The 17,426-nt window shown below is 39.3% G+C and overlaps 2 protein-coding genes across 2 annotated transcripts in view; both read left to right on the top strand.

The window, feature by feature from the left end:
• Nucleotides 1-7,322: 7,322 nt before the first annotated feature.
• Nucleotides 7,323-17,426, top strand: part of LOC136871914 (E3 SUMO-protein ligase PIAS2) — a 121,640-nt gene continuing 111,536 nt past the window's right edge. Inside the window, exon 1 of the mRNA XM_067145636.2 lies at nucleotides 7,323-7,340. The gene's annotated coding sequence lies outside the window, so the exon portion shown is untranslated. The remainder of the gene's footprint in view (nucleotides 7,341-17,426) is intronic.
• Nucleotides 7,347-17,426, top strand: part of Strump (WASH complex subunit strump) — a 410,953-nt gene continuing 400,873 nt past the window's right edge. Inside the window, exon 1 of the mRNA XM_067145637.2 lies at nucleotides 7,347-7,521. The gene's annotated coding sequence lies outside the window, so the exon portion shown is untranslated. The remainder of the gene's footprint in view (nucleotides 7,522-17,426) is intronic.

Raw genomic sequence — 17,426 nt, 5'->3', positions numbered from 1 at the left:
AGAGACAAGAAGAGGTGCCAAGTGCGATTATAAACACCGATAAGGAAGGAGCAGTGGATAATGGGGCGAGAGTAGGTAGGCCCAGGGACACAGACACAGTCACAGCTAGAGGTAAAGGAAGTCAGCAGAGTGGAAACAGTGAAGAAAGTGCGACCCAGAGAGAAAGGGAATGTTCGGAGGCAACCTGGAAGAGAATAGAGCGGCGCTGGAACGAAGGGGTGAGCAGAAGTTTAAGGGACGAAGGAAAGTGTAGAAGCTTAAGAGACATGTGGAGAATAGGTGGAAATGGAAAAGGATGATGTTACAAGAAGTAAAAGCGCTAATAAAACTATTAAGAAGTAAGAAAATTTTGACAGAAGGTAGGGTGACAACAAAAGGGGTGAGCATGGTATCTTTGTGAAATGGGCTATGGTTATTTTATGTTAAGTGTATGCGAATAGGTGTTTGGTATGTTATACGCATAAGAGGCGAATAGGAGGTATGAGGTTAGAGAGTTTGAAAGTTCTAAGGAAATTTGGAAAAGTAATTCGTGAGTTGTTTATTGGATTTAGGAGTGAAGTATGGTAATTTTATGCCATTTGCATATGAACTGCGTTTGGTATGAATAGTTAATTGATGAATATGGTAGTGTAAGGTTGACAGAATTGAGTATTTGGTGTGTAATTTGGGAAAGTAATTAATGGGGTATCTGATAATGATATTTGTTTGGAGATTTGTTTATGGTATTATAAGGCTGGAAAAAGTGGTTAATCGGTGTAATGATAGTTGACGCAAATTGTGTGTGAATCTTTGCTTGATATGATGTACGAATAAGAGGCGATTAGGAGATATGAGATTAGAGTGTTTGAAAGCACGAAGGAGATTTGGAAAAGTAATTAGTGAGTTGTTTATTTGATTTAGGAGTGAAGCATGGCAAGTTTATGTTATTCGTGAGTTGTTTATTGGATTAGGAGTGAAGTATGGTAATTTTATGCTAATTGTATGTGAATTGTGTTTGATATGAATGGTGAATTGATGAATGTGGTGGTATAAGGCTGAGAGAAGTGAGTATTTGGTTAGTAATTTGGATAGGTAATTAGTGGATTATTTGATAGTGTTATTTGTTTCGAGGTTTGTTTAGGGTGGTATAAGGCTGTAAAAAGTGGTTAATTGGTGTAATGATAGCTGATGTTAATTGCATGTGAATTGTGTTTGGTATGAAAAATGAATAAGAGGGGAAGGATGAGGTATGAGATTAGGGAGTCTGAAAGTGCGAAGGAGATTTGTAAAGTAATTAGCGAGTTGTTTACTGGATTTAGGAGTGAAGTATGGCAATCTTATGTTATTCGTAGGCGAACTGTTTTTGATATGAGTAATGAACTGATGAATATGGTGGTATAAGGTTGAGAAAAGGGAGTATTTGGTGTATTGATGATGAAAACATGGAAGTAATTGAAGGTTGAGGAGTGCAAAATTGGCGTATAATGATAGATGTACATGTTGGATGCTATTTATGCGTGATATGTGTTTGGTATGCATAGTAAGTTGATGTATAAGGGACAAGGGAGAGGTATGAGCTTGGAGAGTTTATGGTGGTATAAGGAGAAGATAAGTGGTTAATTGGTGTAATGATAGTTAGTATTTGACGTTCGTAGTGTAATTATTAGAACAGATCAGATTTAAGCGTATGGTATTAGAGTAAATAGAACAGTAAGTGTGGTATTAAGTAGGTGTGGATGGAGAAAATTATAGAGGCTAATGTACTGTTATTTAAGGCAGAGTTTGAGAATGGTAAAATTGGTCTTCGATGTTATATGGTGGTTGTTGTTGAAGAAGTTAGGCATGAAATGTGATTGGGGGTCGTATGTGAGAGCGATTCTAGTAAGTAAGGGTACGTGTTGATTGGAATTACCTAGAGTTTTTATTAATTGTAGTATGGAATTCTAAATAATGCAGTGCTTGTATGGTAACAGAGATAGTACAACGCAGCAAATTGAGTAAGTGGAGCAATGACATTAAGAAATTTAAATATTAGAGGTCTGCCCTATGTACAGTAAATATAAAGTCAGCGCACTCAGCAGTAAACGTGATCTTGCCTGGGTTTGCTAGGAGTGGAATTGTGTTCCAGACTAGCTCACTCCGGCGGGAAAATCTGGGGCATGGTTAATGTTGCGTAACCCCAGCGGAGTCGCAACATTTTGAAGTCAACCGATTACCAGCATCTGTTGCTCATTTTCATTTAAGTCTGCCCCTATCATTGGCGCATTTCATTTCATTTTAGTTTGTTTTATTGTATTTAACCTTGCCATTATAATTCACCATTTTAAATTTGCCTGTTTTTAAACACGTGTGCAGTTAATGCCATAGTGCTAGGGCTATTGAATCTCCGGTGAGGAGTTGTGCATGGCCATTTTTCAGTATCTATTGTTCATTTGTAGTTTAAATCTGGCTATAGGTTGGGCATTGTTATTTTTCTCATTTATCACATCAAATGGGTGTTTGTATACTGTAGGTTTGGAGAAAAATAATAAACAATAAACAATTACCGGTGATACCAGCGTGACTAGGAATCCAAACCAAAGTAACATAAACACCAGAACGATCTAGGATATATAAGACAAGTTTAACGTTATATAAGTACCAATTAGGAGAAGAGAAAGGTGAGCATAAGGCATGAAGTACATTTTGCGCATCTGTGTAAATAGTAGCCTTGGCATACGACTGAGACTTAATTAAAAGTAGAGCTTGTCGAATAGCAAATAATTCGGCAGTAAAGACGGAAAAGTCAGGAGGGAGGGAAAACTCGCGGAGAGTATACGGATGAGGGATGTAGGAGGCAGCTCCAACGCCTTGTACTATTTTCGACGCACCAGTATAGGTACTTATTTCCCTTGTCAAGGGGTAGAGTCGTATACTTTTAAGTGGAGGAGGGGAAGAAAGAGAAGGACGTATTGGACAAGGAAAGGATGCAGAAGAAGATATAATGACTGGCGGACTAGCATACGAGAAAGAGTATAGGGGCAGTGTAGGTAAACGAAGAAGATCAACTTCTTGCATTATAAGGGAAGTATAAGGGAAGCAGTATACAGAGCAGGGATGCAATTTCCACGGTGAGGTCGGGTGGAATAATAGGCATGTAAGAGGCGTAACTCGGGGATAATCTGCGACATAAGAGCAAAATTTTTAAGGACATACTTAGAGGCCAGGGACTGTCGCCTAATCTTTAAAGGAAATTCTCCGGCTTCTATTAATAGGGCATTAGTTGGGGGGTGGGGGTAGTTTTAAGTGCTCCCAGACAGACGCTTAGTGCACGGTATTGTATCACATTTAAATGCGCCAGGGTAGTAGCAGAGACGGTATCTATAACCAAGGCACAATAATCCAATAAGGATCTAATAGTTGCTGTATAAAGAAGAATAGTTGTAACAGGATCAGGTCCCCAATTTCTACGAGTGATCGCACGTAGAATAGTTATTAAACTATCAGTTTTACGTTGAAGCATGGCAACATGAGGAATCCACGTTAATTTGTGCTCCAATATCACTCCCAGGTGGGGATGCTGTGTTTCCAAGGGTACGGAAAGATTATCAATGAGAAGAGGAGTACGATTATTTGTACGGGTATGTGTAAAGGGCATCGCGGCACATTTTCAGGGAGAAAGGGAGAACCCTTATTCATGTAACCATATAACGGCATCGCGAACAACACACTCCATTATTCGCCGACACTCAGCAACCCTGTCATTGATGCATATAAAACATAATCATCAGCATAAGCTAAAACCCGTGCGTTCGTAGTAATAATACGTTCTAAATCACGCATATAAAGCGCAAATAAAACGCCACTCAGTATATCACCCTGAGGAACTCCGTGAAAACAGTGTCGTTCAGGAAGCTGGGAATAGGGGGATTTGAAAATTAGAGTACGGGAGGTATATAATTGCTCTAATAAAGATATAAGAGGTGGAGGTAAACGAAGGGAATCAAGACAGGTCCATAATAAGTTTAAGGGAACAGAATCGTAAGCACCTTTAATGCCAAGGAAAAATGTAATGTGCTATGTTTTCGATGTCGGGCTAGGAGGAGATCGATCAACAGAATGTTGAGAGGATCTTATGTACTGCGCCCTTTAAAAATGCATATTGGTATTTAGGTAGGATTTGATTTTTCTCCATAACCCAGAGAAGACGCTCTAGGGGAATTTTCTGAAAAAGTTTTCTTTTACACGAACTTAAAACAATGCCACGATAACTTAATGGGGAAGTGGATCTTTTCAGGGTTTAAGGATAGGGACTAAATGGAAGACGTTCCATTGTGCCTGCACATTCAAGGTGAGGAGTATATTATTGAAAAAGCGAAGTAAGACTATAAATATAGAATGGGGTAAGTGAAGGAGCATAGTATAAGTGATACTATCAGGGACTGATTTGAAAACGGAATGTAGGTCCGAAATTTGGATGGGTTGAAGTAAAACGGAGAAGTGGGAAGATATAGGACGAGAGGAGGGAAATGGAGAAGGAATTTTAAAGTCAGGTGTTAAAGAAAGGAGAAAGGAAAGAAGGACGTTGGGCATAATAACTGAGTGCGCAGGATGAGCAGCATTAACACGCGTGAGATCACGAATAGCATTCCAAGAGGGAGGCTGCAGGTATACGATGATTAGGGGAGGAGATGAAAGCTTTCCAAGAATCGCATCTCTTTGCACTAAATATTCGCTTGATACACGCATTATGACGCTTTAGTTCTAAATAATGTGTTAGTGTCATATTCTTGCGATACTGTTTAAATAAAGCTTTCCGCCGCAGTATCGAGCTATGGCATTCATCATCCCACCAATGAATTTGCTGGTAAGGACGAGGACAGAGCGGAGGTATGAATTGACTGGGGTAAAAATTATTAAGATATGTGGAGAGTATGCGTAGGAGAGTGGTATAATCTAGGGTGGAAGGCAGATATTTAAGGAGTTGGGTATGGATGAACATACAGTACCGGTACGATTGTTTATCAAAATTTTGAAATGACCTAATATTACTGAGCTGGGAGGACGAGGGTGATGGAAAGGAGGGTTTACTAACGCCGTAACAGGAATGGGGAAATGATCACTAGAATGAGTATCACAAAGTGTGTGCCACACAATATTAGGAGTCATGTGATAACGGCAGAGAGAGAGAGAGAGAGAGAGAGAGAGAGAGAGAGAGAGAGAGAGAAAGAGGTTTACGACACTAGGGGGAGCTCCAGGGTGGGAAATCCGTGATGGAGACCCTGTCATTTTAAATAGTAAAGTGATGGGATTGGGATGCCGAAAGAAAATGTGTTCCTTTAGTCGTAGTCTATCTTTAAATAATGCTTTCCGCCGCAGTATCGAGCTATGACATTCAGCATCCCACCAATGAATTTGCTGGTAAGGACGCGGACAGAGCGGAGGTATTGTCGCAATTAAAATCGTCAAGGATTAAAACATAATCAAGTGATTCAAACTGGACAAAAAGGTGAGACAATTGGGAGATCGGGATGTATACATCAGGGGGACAATACACATTGATGAAATGAAGATCACAAACAATAATACCGAGAGCGAGGGTATTAGGAATGTATTACTTCAAAGGAAGAGAGATAAATAGGATATGCTTATGAATAAAAATTGCAATGCCTTCACTACCAGTACTGTCGAGGCGTTTGACATGAAACTCTGGTAAATGAAAAGATGCAGCAGCAGAAAACCACGTTTCTTGTATTACAATGATATTAGCACATGTTTCTTGCATCAGTAACTCTAGTTCATGTGTTTTTATAGAAAAAGGCTTCTAGCGTTCTATTTCAAAACGCGTATCATAGAGGGTAAGGATATTAGCGATTCTGTCCCGTAGTTGATGAATTGCCGGAAAAATGGGAGATTCTCCTCCCACATTCTGCAGAAGCAAAAAAAAAAAAAAATCGCTGTATTTCATGTTGTAGTTGGTTCCTTTGTATCAGAAGTTGCGAATCATGTGGCCGGGGCGGGTGACTTGGACCCAAAGAATTGAAAGGTGCTGTAGAGGTAGAGGGGGATGATGTATCAGGCGGGGGAGAAGATAAAAGAGCACGGCCTGAAGAAACAGTGTCAGGGCACACCAAGGCATATATTCAGCGCGGTCATTGCCCGGAGCCTGGTGGGGGGGTCACAGGTTTCTGTTCTACCTGTGTAAATTTACGCTTTCTTGGATACTCTTGAACAGGAGCAGAAGAAATATGCTCTGGTATCAGGGGAGGGATATCCTGAGAGTGTTGGGGAGGGTGATATTGAGGTAATGAAGTTTTGTTCTTAGCATCTTGAAAGGAAATATTCAGTTCGTACACTGGTCAGTGGAATGTCCCATTGAACACTTTCCGCACGACATTGCTTCTGTGTATGACCATGTCGGAGGCATTTTCTGCACATAACTCTTAAATAAACTTGAAATAATGACAGTTGGGCGGTCAACTTTTGTGTACGAAAGGTGATTTTAATAGATCCTGTGGGGACGTATACGATGCCGTCTCTTGAAGCTAGGCGCCGACTGAGGCGTTGTACCGATTTAACCAGGACTGTTGAGGTGAGGTATACACGCATGTCTTCCTCAGAAAGACTTTTATCAACATCCCGAATAATTCAAACACGAAAGATATTGGAGGACGGAATATATGCCTTGAGATGTAGAGAGGCTAGCAGGGGGGTGACTCAAAAAGGTATTGGCTTGATCAGCATTATTGAAAACTATTTGTAGGCGATTGTGCCCTTTGCGAGAGATAGATTGCACAAAATTATCACGTTCATAAAAATGTCGACCAAGGGCCATGGGATGCAGTTGACCCAAGTTTTTGTTTTCAAGAGATTCAATGTACAGAATGTAGGGGCCACGATGAGCACGCGAATAACGATCACGTTCCTCGGGTGGCGATATATTGTCACTAATAGAGTTTGGGCGTTGAGATAAGTTTGAATCTGTCAAATTCAGTTGGGGTCGGACTTCCAGAAGATTCATCCTGCATACGAACTTCTTCCTCTTGAACAACGACTAACTTGTCCCCTAACATAAGGCTATCTCATCCACTAGAGGCAAGCATCATAAACACACTGCACTCGCCACTCACATCACAATAAAACGGAATACTTTCACCATTACCAAGCACGAAGAACACACAGCGCACTATCGAACTCACCGCACTTCGTGAACACAAGGAAGCGACTGCCTGTCTGTTATATGTCTGTGTTTCTGAAGAAGCTTTGGCGAATTGGGTTGTTTCAGAAACTCTGATAAGCTTTGGAATCTTGTTTGTGTTTTCATTCTGATAAATCTGTTTTGCTTATTCTTTGTTCAGGTAAAAATGATTTTGGAATTTGAAGTGAGTAGTTTGTCGTTTTGCATGTTTTGAGTTTTGTGTTGCGTTGGTAGTCTCAGAATAGTAGCTACTTGTTCAGTTTATGAAATTAACGTTGTGTTATTTCAGTGTTGAGTTCAATCAACTTTTATTCTGACGAAGTAAATCGGCTGTTGGTGAAGAATTTCATATTAAATTGCCGCAGGTAACTTCATCCTCTAATACTCTGTGACGAATATTATGGTGTTAATGGTTTTTAGAGGAGATATTTAGTCATCGTTAATGAGCAGTTGCGTTTGTCATAAAGTGATACTAGTGTATTTATCTTTTAGCAAAATTTCCTTTTTATGGAATGGTTATTTTTTTTCATTTTGTGTTTGACACTTTCCAGATATTTGGTTATGTACCTTGAGTTGAAATTTATGTACGTTTCGTTAATTGGCCTACTGAATATGGATTGAGTTGAATAATGTATTTGGCATCGAACATGGTGTGTAATAGCCATTTTCAATGTTCTACGTACTCTTGACTTTGGTGAACCGGTACCTATATAATTTTACTCTTTATGAAGGAGGAATCCTCATGGTATGGAAAAAAAACCCCCAGTGCTGGACTCCCCGAATGTGCAGCATTTAGGCCTACATGATGCACGCTGATTTCAGTGAAATTTATATCCCACAAAGATAAGATATTTGCAACACGAGCTGTAAAACATGTTTCTTTCATTTATTGCACTTCACTGCAGATTTGACACATTTGAATAATTTGATACAGTAAGGGGAGGTGTCTGAATGTTGTAGATTTAAGAACAAGGTTGTGTTTCTTTCACAGGTTGATCAGCCTCTCACCATTACATTTGGTTCTTTTGTGGGCCCGGTATTCTCCGACTATGTTCTTGAACCTGCTCTCCTTACCAATCTGGGCGTTAAAGTCCCCCATCAAGATGGTCACATGATGTTCTGGAATCTTATTGTCTCTTCCAGTTCTTCCCAAAAGTATTAAACGCTTTCAATATCACTCTTATTAGTATCATTGGTAGGTTTATGGAAGTTAACAATCGTGCAGGCTTTGTTGAGACTTCTGAAGGCTATGGTGGACATTCTCCCATTTGGTGATGAGAAGGAGATAATGGAGTTGATCATTTTGTTGTTGACTATGAAGCCTGTACCCAGGTGAGGCATATTTTTCATCACTCTCTGACCTGGCTGTCCCATGTAGATCCTGAAGCCTTGTGACTCAAAAGGTTCTTCATCCGTAAATCTTGTCTCCTGTAAAGCTGTTATAAGGATGTTGTGTTTGTTAGGACGTCCAATGTATGTTTCAGTTTTCCCATTTGTAGGAGGGAATTAATGTTTATCGTTGCCAGATAGTTGATGTGTTTCTTCCTCTTACATGAAGATGCAGGCTCCCCAGAATCCAATGGCCTGCTTGCCCCACTGTGAGTGGGGTGGATTTGTAACCACCTGGGGTAGATTTCCAATTAGTCGTTTGTTCCATGTTTCCAGAGTTACGAAAAAGTTTAGTGGGGTTACCCAAAGGTAACGTGGTGTTTAACTATCAAGGTTGTAAGCCTTGAAGCCCCCAGCACTGATTGGTTCACTGACCCAGGTTCTCGTTGAGATTGGTTACCCAACCTTCCACTGGGTTGCTCAGCTTAACAGGGGGCACCTTTGGTAGGATACGTGCTGGAGTTGTAGTGAAAGAGGCTAGTTGGGTTCTCTTGCTGAACCCAATATATTATGGTTGCAGGAGTTTGGCAACAATCCATTTCACTACCATTTGCTCAGAGTCACAAGGACTCTTCCCAGGTTGATTTCCTGGGACCCAGTAATAGCTTATATTATATAAGAATTTTGTTTCATAAAGTTAGAAGCTTCTAATTTAAATTTAGAAGTTATAAGACTTGTTTTAGTAGCATTCCTAAATTGGTTAAGTAAATAAATTATAGGACTCATAAAATTGTTGCTAAAATGAACCACTCGTAAAATGTGACGAGACAGTTGTTGCATGTACGCCATCCTACACCTAACCTAACTGTTGTGAGAGAAGATAGGGCTGACCAGGAGGGTAGGGGATCAAATGAGGTGGGTAGGGTTGAGGCTCTGGTCATGCAGAATTCTGTGGTTAGACATGTGGGGAAAGTGTGTGGAGGAAAGGGAACCAGGGTAGAGTGTTATCCAGGAATTAGGTTGGGAAGATGTTGGGGAAAGTAGAAGAGAATGAAGAGGAAAGGGAGAAGGTGCTAGTGTTTCACGTTGGTACTAACAACATAAGAAAAGCAGGTATGATTGCCAACATAGCTGGGGATGTGTGGGATCTGGTAAATGCAGTACGGTACGGGTGAAGATTAAGGATACAGAGATTATCAGTGGAATACTGTGTAGGAGGGATACTGACTGGAAGGTGATTGGGGATATGAATGACACTATGGAGTGGGTATGTGGGAAACTGGGAGTGATATTTCTAGATCCCAGTGGGTGGGTAGGAGATAAGGATCTGCGCTCAGATGGCCTTTACTTAAACCGCAGTGGTACATATAAGTTAGGAAATTTGTTTAGAAGGGTTATAGACAGGTACATTCAGGGAAACAGGGTGACCTAGGAAGCAGTGATACGGGTAGAGGGAAATGAAAGTAGAGTAGGAATGACATAAAAATGTTAGTGTTGAACTGTAGAAGTATTGTAAAGAAAGGAATCGAATTAATTTAATAGATATCTACTTAACAGATATTGTAATAAGAGTTGAATCATGGCTGAGAAGTGATATAATGGATGCAGAAATATTCTCACAGAACTAGAGTGTGTATCGTAGAGATAGGTTAGGAACGGTAGGAGGGAAGAGTATTCATTCTGGTGAAAGAAGAATTTGTAAGCTATGAAAAAGTTAAAGATGACAAACATGAAATTCTAGGTGTAATGCTCATCTCTAAAGATAATAGGCAACTTGATGTCTTTGGAGTGTACAGACCGGGAAAGGGTAGCAGAATTATTTGATAAGATATGTTGGAAACGATATGGAAAGGAATGTGATAGCAGGTGATCTCAATTTACCAAATGTCAATTGGGAAGGTAATGCGAATGACTGGAAGCATGGCCAACAAATGGTAAATAAGTTAATATGGGAAGGGCATCTGATTCAGAAAGTGATGGAACCAACTAGAGGGAAGAATATTTTGGATGTGGTGCTGGTAAAACCAGATGAGCTTTCTAGAGAAACCGAAGTAATAGATGGTATTAGTGATCACCAAGCTGTTTTTGTCATAGTTAAAAATAAATGTGAAAGAAAGGAAAGTATTAAAATTTGGACTATTAGGCAGTACCATATGGCTGATAAAACAGGCATGAAGTTTTTAAAAAGTAATGTGGTCGGTGGAAAACGGTAAATAAAAAAGAAAACGGGCTCTTGGATGGGTTTAAAGGAATTGTTGAGGAATGTGAAAATAGGTTTGTACCTTTAAAGGTGGTACGGAATGGTTAAGATCCACTATAATAGAGAAGTAAAGAGACTAAGGAGGTGCAGGTTGGAAAGAAATAGTTTGGAATGGCTGTGGAAGTAAGGAGAAATTGAAGGAACTTACTAGGAAATTGAATCTAGCAAAGAAATGCTAGGGATAACATGATGGCAAGCTTAGTTGGTGGTCATACAAATTTTAGTGAAAAATGGAAGTGTATGTATAGGTATTGCCATTGATGCTTTCACGGCCCATACTTATAGACATGCTACTGTATTGGCTTTTGGGCTTATGCCATGTCAAGAAAATAAGGTGAAGCCTATACAGTATCATTATGTATAGGTACTTTAAGGTAGAAACAGGTCCCAAGAAGGACATTCCAGGAATCATTTATGAACAAGGGGAGTGTGTATGCGAGGATCTTCAAAAGGTAGAAGTATTCAGTCAGCAGTATGTAAATATTGTTGGTTACAAAGATAATGTCCAGATAGAGGAGATGACTAATACTAAAGTATTAAAATTTACATATGATAACAATGACATTTACAGTAAGATACAAAATTTGAAAACTAGAAAAGTAGCTGGAATTGATAAGGTTTCCGGGGATTATACTAAAGGCAATGGATTGGGATATATTACCATATCTGAAGTACTTATTTGATTGTTGTTTGCATGAAGGAGTTATACCAAATGAATGGAGAGTTGCTATAGTAGTTCCCGTGTATAAAGGAAAGTGTGATAGACATAAAGCTGAAAATTACAGGCCAGTCAGTTTGACATGCATTGCGTGTAAGTTTTGAGAAAGCATTATTTCTGATTATATAAGACATGTTTGCAAAATTAATAACTGCTTTAACAGAAGGCAGTTTGGGTTTAGGAAAGGTTATTCCACTGTAGCTAAGCTTGTAGGATTCCAGCAAGATATAGCAGATATCCTGGATTCAGGAGGTCAAATGGACTGTATCGCGATTGACCTATCTAAGGCATTTTAAGGTAGATCATGGGAGACTACTGGCAAAAATGAGTGCAATTGGACTAGAAAAAGTGGTTCTGAATGGATGGCTATATTTCTAGAGAATAGATCTCAGAGAATTAGAGTTGGCGAAGCTTTATCTGACCCTGTAATAATAAACAGGGGAATTCCTCAAGGCAGTATTATTGGACCTTTGTTTTCTTATACGGAGGTAGAGTCATAAGTCATAGCAACTACTTTTTTTCTCGTGAACAGGAGACAACACGGAATATCTAAGTTATGCATTTGGAAACGTACGGTATGTACTTGTATGATGCCACTAGATGGTGTATGTAAACAACAGTGTGGGTCTAAGCATGCCCCCAAGTTCAGTGTGTGAGTGAGAGCATCACAAAATGGAAGTCAACAAGCAGGAGCAACAGTTCTGTATTAAAATAGCAGTTCTCCGCGGCAGAAATTCACGCCAATGCCATGCAGAGCTGCGGGAAGCATTAGGTGTGTGACGATGATCTAATCCCCAAGAAGCCATTACGTTGGACAAGGGTTTGCTAACAAAGAGGACATCGTAACAGCATTTCGGAGAGAGGTGTCGCACGTTAGTGATATACATGCAGCGAATGGTATTCAGCGCGTGCCCCACTGCTGGCAACACACAGTGGAAACCTTGGGTGATTATTTCGAAGGGCTGTAACCAGTGGAGACCTGTCCTTTGTACGTAGTCTTGTGTATTTCCTGTCTATACCATAATAAAACAATCAATGGCCTGTGTTCTGTCACTTTCCTTCGAGAATCTCCTGAAGGCAGCATTTGTCTTCAGGCACTATGCATAAGGCAACATATTGTAAATACCTAGGTGTTAATATAAGGAAAGATCTTCATTGGGGTGATCATATAAATATGATTGTTAATAAATGGTACAGGTCTCTGCGCATGGTTATGAGGGTATGTAGGGGTTGTACTGAGGATGTAAAGGAGAAGGCATATAAGTCTCTGGTAAGACCCCAACTAGAGTATAGTTCCAGTGTATGGGACCCACACCAGGATTACTTGATTCAAGAACTGGAAAAAATCCAAAGAAAAGCAGCTCGATTCGTTCTGGGTGATTTCCGACAAAAGAGTAGCGTTACAAAAATGTTGCAAAGTTTGGGCTGGGAAGACTTGGGAGAAAGGAGACGAGCTGCTCGACTAAGTGGTATGTTGATATAGATGTTGATTCCCATAGGGAAGCTGAAAGTAGCCTACGCAGTGGCCTCCACGGTATGCACTAGCCATGTGTCTTGGTGGGTGTGCTATTTACCAACTGATGAGCCCAACTTAGCACACTGGGGCAAAATGCTGGCAACCAGGAATGAGTTAGCTGGAAAATTTATAATGTCCAATAACGGACCATTATATTGGTATTAAGTGGTATATTCCGAGCTGTCAGTGGAGAGATGGCATGGAATGGCATCAGTAGACGAATATGTTTGAGTGATGTCTTTAAAAGTAGGATAGATCACAATATGAAGATAAAGCTGGAACTCAAGAGGACAAATGGGGGCAAATATTAGTTTATAGGAACGGGAGTTAGGGATTGGAATAACTTACCTAGGGAGATGTTCAATAAATATCCAATTTCTTTGCGATCATTTAAGAAAAAGCTAGGAAAACAACAGATAGGGAATCTGCCGTCTGGGCAACTGACCTAAATGCAGATCAGTAGTGATTGATTGATTGATTGATTGATTGATTGATTGATTGATTGATTGATTGTAAAACCTTCATTTATTATGTTTAATTTATTTTAATTATCTTCTATTAAATGTTAAGTATGACATGATTTCTTTGTAAATATGTATTCTAAATTTGTATAACCTCAAATACTTATTGTGAAATACCTCAAAATCTGTGTAGTCAAAAACTGTAGAAGTCTCTGCAATATTCATATATTAGGTTATGGTGGTTTCTGGAAACTTACTATGTTGTTTTATTATCCAGATATGTGTGGAAGCTTTAGGAATGTTTGGGAGGAGGAGGAGATCTTGGGAGTGGCACACTGCAATTTGACTAATCATATCGCAGTAAAGCATTAGAAGGAGAAAGTTAATCTGGAAGTCTTGTCAGTGGGACAGTTAATGATTTGTCATGAACAATACTCATTTAGTGATAAACAATGTAAGTGAAATAGTTATGGTGGAGAAACAATATTGACTTGATTAATAGGTCTATTGTAGTTCACAAGCAAAGAATTGTAAGTGGATTAGTAGTCATGGTTTATGTAATTCAGGTTTAGCTTATCATTAAAGGTGAAATAACTATGTGATACTGTTTCAGTATTTATCTTACTGTCCATGATGTCCCTCGTATATTCTGGAGTGTATAACCTACATCTTTCGTTAACATTAAGCAAAGTGTTCGTAAATGAAATTCAGCTTTTCTGGTCCTCCAGGTTCACCGTAATTTGTACCCTTCTTCCATAACTTATTCTTTCTCTTCTTCTGCTTTGCCAATAACTGCTCCCCTATTTTCCTGTCCTGCATCTTCTTCATCCTGTAAGTTGTAGACGGGGTTCTCATCCTTAGATTACAGAGAGCAACACAGCACAAAACTACATTGCATACATCATCAGGTTCAAGCCTGAAATGATTCAAGCAGGGAAATTTCTCTTTTAAGACACCGATTGCACACAATTCTCTTCGTTTTTTATGTGCTCGTTGAAATGTTCTTTGAGCCCGGTTGCTGTCATCTCTAATTATGGGTGGTATTAACCAGGGTTTGAGAGGATAATTGGAGTCGCCTAAAAGGACCGCTTCTGGAAATGGTCACTATCCTTCTTCCATCCTGTGGGAAAGTCCACTGTTATGTAAAACTCTGGCATCGCTTGCACTGCCTGGCCAATTTGCATAGGCATAATAAAACTTGAGGTTAGCACCAGAAACGAGAATCACATTTATGGAATGATTTCCATATCTGTGAACATAGGTTCATAATCTCTCGATGCATGCATATTAATTAGGGTTCCATCCACGGCCCCACAAATAAGTTATGCCTGCTGACTGACTAAACCGATTGACTACTTGATCAACATAATCAGGTCAGGGCAAGAGATCAGGTAGGATATGCGTGTTAAAGGCTCACATAACGTTTTTGATCGCTCTACAAACAGTAGTCTTATAAACACCATGCATGTCACCAATACAGTGATATAGTGCTATTTGCAGTTGATTTTGTAAAATCTAGCCCAAAATTTTGTTTTACATGTTTTGCAGGTGATTGTCAAGTGTTATATCCCTGTCTTACAATTACTTGCTCATCACTACTATTGCTAATGCCAATCATTATCTTCCTTAATTTACACACAGAAGTAAAAATCAACTGCCTTTAGAGAAATAACACTATGTAAGAATAAATAAAGCACTACTCGGAAATTTGTTAACATCTTCATCAATATACTCTCAATAGGTGAATAGTTAACATCGATATGGAATTTAAAACAAAGTCTGTCATAAACAATTATCTCAATTATCTATCTTAGATGAATAGAGAAAGTTGATCCTGTTACCTGGATAATTATAATTGACAGTTTTGAACCCCTCCAGTGATATTTGACTTAATCCCAGTAACGACTTGGTTTTGAAGACGCAGCACATGCAAGGCCTGCACTGCCTACTTACCTTTGCAATGACGTTGCAAGGCTTTGGGGTTTCTTACACTATGAATTTCCGTTTCATCCATTGGACCTCTCTGCCTGCATGCTACTTTTGAAAGAAGACTCTGGTGATGAAGAGGAAGGTCTCTTTTTTTAAAAAAGAATAAAGAAACCAAGGGAGCCTAATAGACAGTGAATCTAAATTCAGAAGTTACTTTTGAGTCTCAAGGGACCTTTTCCACAGGGTTTTGTTTTTCATTGAAGATATTACCAAGATGCTGAGTAATAGCTATGGAAGAACCATCTCGCAAGAAGAGAAACTGTCGCATTAAGGTGAGTGAAATAATTTAATAATTTTTAGGTAACTTATTCCATATCAAAATTAATTTGACCCTGAGATTTAAAAAAATATTGGTCTATTTCAGACATCAAACAGAAAATGGTAAATTTTTCTTAACAAAACTAGCTTTACATGGATCTATAATCACTAACAATGTTATTTTATGATATTACCTTCATGACCAAAACTATAGTAGTATAATATTTCAGTTCACAAAAGCATTCTCAAATCAAGTCACTCGGTGTTTTTAATGTGACTTGAACCCAACCCACATGCTAATATTAACCAGGTTGAAGTTAAAATGTTTTCTAGTGTGTTTAAATTATCAGTAATATAGTGAACTGTCGGAAGGCTGCTGTAGTGTGTTTTTGCGCAGCTGTAGTGGATTACTATCGCTGTTCACTTGCCCCAAACAATTCCTTCCCTCATAGTGTAATTCCTCTGTTTACCGTAATTACCCTTGGCACCTACTACACCCCTTCTTTGGCTGCTCCGCGTATTAGTGTGATGATCCTCATTTTCAAACTCATCCACCCCCTGTGGCTTGGGGACGCTGACGAAGAATTACCCACGGTATTCCCTGCCTGTCTTAAGAAGTGACTAAAAGGAGCGACCAAGGGATTATCAAATTAGAACAATGAAACTACGTGTGATTAATACCACCACGTAGGGAACACCATGGGTCGCTTTTACTTGCGCGTAATACCACTATGTTGGGTACCAAATAGGTTTGTGATTAGTAGCAAATGAGAGTGCAACAGCTTTTACAGTACCTGTGATTAGTAGCACTATATGAGCGACACCATGGGATGAGGGAATCCATGGTTCTGGCTTGTCTATGATTAGTATCCACTATATGAGGAACACCACGGGATAATACGAGTCCCTGTGGCTAGTACCCTTATGTGATGAACACCAAAGGTTTGCGTTGCCTTTAAATGGCGCCGCAATGTGCGAAACAGCGTAGGTCTGCAATACATGTGCGAATTTCATTACCTGTGAGTAGTGTCATAATCTGTTAAATACTGCGAGTCTGCGCTACTCTTGATTAGTACCGCAACATGACAAATACCATGGTTCTACTTTCCTAGCGATAAATACCATTGTGAGGGGCCGCTGACTTTAATTTTGGACCCCTTTCGACAAGTATCATCGTCATCAGTATTGTGCTACAGAAGTAGTCCCTTGGTCAGTAAAATACTGTTGTTCTACGCCAACTTCTGTCCATGTAAGGCACTGTGGGTCGGTTCCACTGATCGTTTTAAATTCATATCCATCTATTCATTCTTTGCCCTCACGTTTTGAATTGTGGTCAGTGGATGTTTTTGGGCTTTTAGTTTGTCATTTCACTTCATCTCATTTCGTACCATTAGGGGCCGATGACCTAGATGTTAGGCCCCTTTAAACAACAAGCATCATCATCATCAATCTCGTCCTTCTCCAATAATGATAGAGTTCTGTAATTTAAAAAATCAATAAATAGACTCATTAAAATTTTCTTTCCGGCAATCCCAGCATTTATCTGTTAATACTCCAAAAATATGGGACGATAGTGAACTGCAAAAAAAGAAGAAAGAAATGATGTGCATGCTAATAAATTCAAAATTACTTTTAAAACATAAGATTGCATTTCCATAGATAACCTCCTCTTTCTCCTCTAAGGCAACATATTGAGAAAAGTAAATTTGGCTGAGTCAGTTTTGAAGGTGCTGCTGAAA

Source organism: Anabrus simplex, chromosome 4 (genome assembly GCF_040414725.1).
Source record: "Anabrus simplex isolate iqAnaSimp1 chromosome 4, ASM4041472v1, whole genome shotgun sequence".
NCBI lineage: Eukaryota > Metazoa > Arthropoda > Insecta > Orthoptera > Tettigoniidae > Anabrus > Anabrus simplex.
Note: the sequence above shows the minus strand (reverse complement) of the source record. Positions and strands in the feature narration are given on the sequence as shown.